This window comes from Camelus bactrianus, chromosome X (assembly GCF_048773025.1).
Source record: "Camelus bactrianus isolate YW-2024 breed Bactrian camel chromosome X, ASM4877302v1, whole genome shotgun sequence".
NCBI classification, from domain to species: domain Eukaryota; kingdom Metazoa; phylum Chordata; class Mammalia; order Artiodactyla; family Camelidae; genus Camelus; species Camelus bactrianus.
In genome coordinates this window covers 73,067,354-73,072,142 of record NC_133575.1, presented here as the reverse complement: position 1 = coordinate 73,072,142, position 4,789 = coordinate 73,067,354, and the positions used below count along the sequence as shown (strand labels likewise).

Sequence of the window (4,789 nt, the reverse complement as noted above, 5' to 3'; positions counted from 1 at the left end):
AGATAAAATTAACAAAACTTTAGCTACATTCACTAACAATAAAAGAGAAAAGCTCAAATAAAATCAGAAATGAAAGAAGAGATATTACTATGAAATTTATAGAAATAAAAAGAATTATATGAGAGTACTATAACAATTGCATCTGAACAAACTGCATAACCCAGATATGTACAGATTCCTGGAAACACACAATGGGAAATCTGAATATATCTATAACTATTAATGAGATTGAATGAGTAATTGAAAATCCCACAGAGAAAATTCTAGGACTAAGTGACTCAATTGGTGAATTGTACAAAGCATTTAAAGAAGAACTGACACTAATCTTTCTCAAACTCTTCCCAAAATATAGAAGAGGAGGGAAGGCTTCTTAACTCATTCTATGAGCCCTGTATTACTCTGATACCAAAGCTATAAAAAGATGGTACAAGAAAAAAATTACAGATGAAGATTCCATATTATTATTGATGACAAATCTTCAACAAAATGCAAGTAAATCAAATTCAACAGCATATTAAAAGGATTATCCACCATAACCAAGTGATATTTATTCCTGGAATTCAATCAAGTTTCAACATACAAAAATCAATCAATATCATATACAACATTCACAGAAAAAGGGAAAAATATGATTATTTCAGTTGATGCAAGGAAAGTATTAGACAAAATTTAATATCCTTTTATGATTGAAAACAACTAATTAGGGATACAAAGAAGTAATTTATAATAATAAAGGAAACATTTGAAAATCTCATGGATTATATCATACTCAATGGTCAACAACTCAAATCTTTCACTGTTTTATGTTTTAATATTAATCCCTTCCAATGATTAAAGAGTGAGAAACCAGTTGTAACTCCATTCGAAACTTAGTTAAAGTGGAGACGCCGGGAATCAAACCCGGGACCTCATACATGCAAAGCATGTGCTCTACCACTGAGCTACATCCCCAGCTATTAAAAACCTGACTTTTCCTTCTAAGATGAAGAACAATATAGGGATGTTCACTTACCACTTCTATTCAACATGGCACCGGGAGTCATAACTAGAACATGTAGGTAAGAACTTAAGTAAAAGGCGAAACTGGAAAAACAAGAAGCAAAATTATCTCTGTTTCCATTTAAAATGAACTTATGTGTGGAAAGTACCAATGATTACATCCAAAAAAACCCCATTAGAAGAAATAAATTCAGCATAGACATATGATACAAAGTCAACAAACAAAAATAAGTTGCATTTCTATACACTGGCCATAAACAATCTGAAAAGAAAATTAAAACAAAAATTCCATTTCCAATAGAATAAACTACTTAGGAATAAATTTAATCAAGGAGGTGAAAGACTAAAAACACTGCTGAAAGAAATTAAAGACATCAATAAGGGTAAAAGCAGCCTGTGTTCATGGATTGAAAAACTTAATATTGTTAAGATGGCAATGCAATCTAAAGCAAGCTACAGATTCAATGCAATCTCTTATCAAAATCCTAGTGACTCTTTTTTCAGAAAGGGAAAAATCCATTATGAAATTTATATGGAATCATACCAGAGACCTAATCACCAAAAAAAATCTTGATAAAGAAGAACAAAGTTAGAAGTCTAATGCTTCTCAATATTAAACTTACTGCAAAACTGCAGTAAATGAAACAGGAGGGCAGTGGCAGAAGACAGGCATATAGACCAATAGAATAGAATTGAGAGCCCAGAAATAAACCCAATGTATATGGTCAAATGAGTTTTGACAAGGCTCTCAAGATTACACAGTAGGGAAAGGACAGTCTCTTGAACAAACAGTGTTTGGAAAACTGGATATTCACATACAATAATGGAAATTGGACCCATATCTAACACTATACACAAAATTAACTCAAAATCAAGATCAAAAACTTAAACATAAGTGCTAAAACTATGGAACTCTTTGAAAAAAAATGTAAGAAAAAGCCTCAGGATATTAGACTTAGAAATGATTTCTTGGATATGACATTAAAACCAGTAATACCAAAGGAAAAAAAAATAGACAAATTGAACTTAATCAAGTTTTAAAACTTCTGTGTATCAAAGGACACTATCAACAGAGTGAAAAATCATCACAAAGAGTTGGTCAAAAGGACTGCAAATCACATATATGATAAAGAATTAATATTCAGAATGTGTAAAGAGCTCCTACAACTCAATACCAAAAACCAAACAACCTGAGTAAGAAATGGGCAAAGGACCTGAACTGATATTTTTCCAAAGATATACAAATGGTCAATAAGCAAATAAAAAGATGCTCAATATCACTAATCATTAGGGAAATACAGACCCAAACCACAATGAGATATCATCTCACATTCACTGGGATAGTTATTAAAAATAAATGGAAAAAAAGAAGAAGATAACATAAGAAATGTTGGCAAGAATGTAAGCCTTTTTGATATAAACCAGTGACAAAAGAGCAAATATTGTATGATTCCCCTTATATGAGTTACTTTGAATAGTCAAATTCATAAAGACGTAAAGCAAAGAGTGGTTGTCAAGAGTTGCAGAGAGTGGTAAGATGGAGTTACTGTTCAATTTGAATGGAATTTCGCTTTGCAAGGAAGAAAGTTTTTTAGACATGGATAGTGGTTATGTTTGCACAACAACGTGGATGTACTAAAAAGCAGTGCACTAAGAAAAATAAGGGAGACTGGAATTTAAAGGCCAAAATCATAAACTGAAATCCATAAATAAGAAAATTTCCACATGATGAGAATACTTCCCTAGATAATATTTCAAGAAGCAAGAACTAGAAGACATAATAATCCAAGTCTTAAAAATTATAATATATTAAGGAGGCTTGGTAAGGTTATACCATAATGTGTTTTCTTGTCTTTCTTTAAAAAAAAACATTTTATTAGATGTTGCTAGTAATTTAACCCCTATGTTTCATATAGCTAGGGATTTATATGTCTTCTTAAAGCTTCTTCTACAGTGTCAGGGATAGCTCAATGGTAAAGCATACACTTAGCAAGCAGGAGGTCCTGGGTTCAATCCCCAGTACCTCTATTAGAAAAAGAAAAGAAAAAAATTCCCTTTAAAACCATAAAAAGGATGCTTGTTGCATATTATTTATGCTTCAGTGGGCAAATACATAAGTAAATTATAATATAGTCACATAATGGAACAATAGACAGCAATTAAATGTTTGAATTCTATTTCCATGTACCAAAACAAATATATCTTGAAAAGAAAAAGGGCATAGAATAACACATTCCATACAATATCATGGATGTAAAAGATCTGTAGAGTAAAAATGATGTTGAAAACATAACACAAAAGAATATGTTGTTTGTGACCATTTACTAATAGAGTTATAATATAAAAAATGTGAATCAGAAAGATAAAATTTTTGGCATAACATTTACACTTGGGGAGGAAAAAAATAAGGCTGGAAGAAGTTGCAAAGCAAGTCTCAACTATATGAATATAACAATGTCATATTTATGTTGCTTTAAAATGATGCAAACTTGAGAAAATGTTAACATTTTTTTTCTTTCATGGACTACATGGATATGTTACCTTATTCTCTGAAACTATTTGTATTTTAAATTTAAATGTTAAATTCCATACTAAGAAAAATAAAATAATAGATATATTCATACTGGAAAAGTTAGGAATCACTATATAGAACCTGCTCTCCATACTATAAGATTAACATAGTTTGAAAACAGTTCTAACAGATGCCTAAATTATTCATAAAGTAATTCAATGAACCACCCATAGAATGTTTCACTTTGAGCCATGTAAATTGTGTGTCCTCCAAGATTAATTAGTTGTAAATATAAAAACAAAATCCTAATAAATATACTCAACAACTGGGGACTATATCTGGAACAAATTTAAAAAAACAGAAAATATATACAGAGAATAAAAATTAATAAGAAACACTAACAATCATTTGAAAAGATACTCAATATCAGTAAGCATTAAAGAAATGCAAATCAAAATCACAATTAGGTATTACCTCACATCAGGATAGCTGCTATTACAAAACCAAAATAGAAAATAAAGTGTTGGCAAGGACGTGTGGCATTTGGAACTTGTGTGTTGTTGAAGGGAATTTCACCATACTAGGGAAAATAGTATGGTGATTCCTCCAAAATTTAAAAATAGATAAGTAAAGTTACCATATGATCCAACAATGCCACTTTTGGCTATATATATATGAACAAATTGAAAACAGAGTCTCAAAGAGAGATTTTGTATACTTGTATTCATAGCAGTATTATTTACAATAGTCAAAAGTTGGAAGCAATCAAAGTGTCCATCAATGAATGCACTGATACATAAAATGTGACATATATATACATATATTCAAACACACACACATACAATGAAATATTATTCTTCCCTAAAAAGGAAGAAAATTCTGACACATGCTACAATATGGATGAGCCTTTGGAAAATTATGCTGAACTAAATACAACAGACACAAGCTATAAATACTGTATGGTCCAAATTATATGATGTATCTAGAGTAATCAAATTTATAAAGCTGTAAGTAAAATGGAATGGTGGTTGCAGGGAGCTGAGGGAGTGGCAAACATGGAATTGTTTAATGGTATAGAGTTTCAGATTTGCAAAGTGAAAAGATTTAGTTTAGTTGCACAACAATATGACTATATTGAACTGTACAGTTATAAATGGTTAAGATGGCAAATTTTGTGTTATGTGTATTTTAGCATAATTTTAAAATTAATAAGAAAGACATTTCTTATTTAATTTGGAACAGTGAATTCAGAGGAAAACTACAAATGGCAAATAAATT

At 30.4% G+C, this 4,789-nt stretch overlaps 1 non-coding gene across 1 annotated transcript; it reads right to left on the bottom strand.

Annotated features, from left to right (window-relative positions):
• Positions 1 to 879: 879 nt before the first annotated feature.
• On the bottom strand, positions 880 to 951 carry TRNAA-UGC (transfer RNA alanine (anticodon UGC)). The gene has a single exon. It is a non-coding gene; the product is annotated as a tRNA-Ala (tRNA).
• Positions 952 to 4,789: the final 3,838 nt, after the last annotated feature.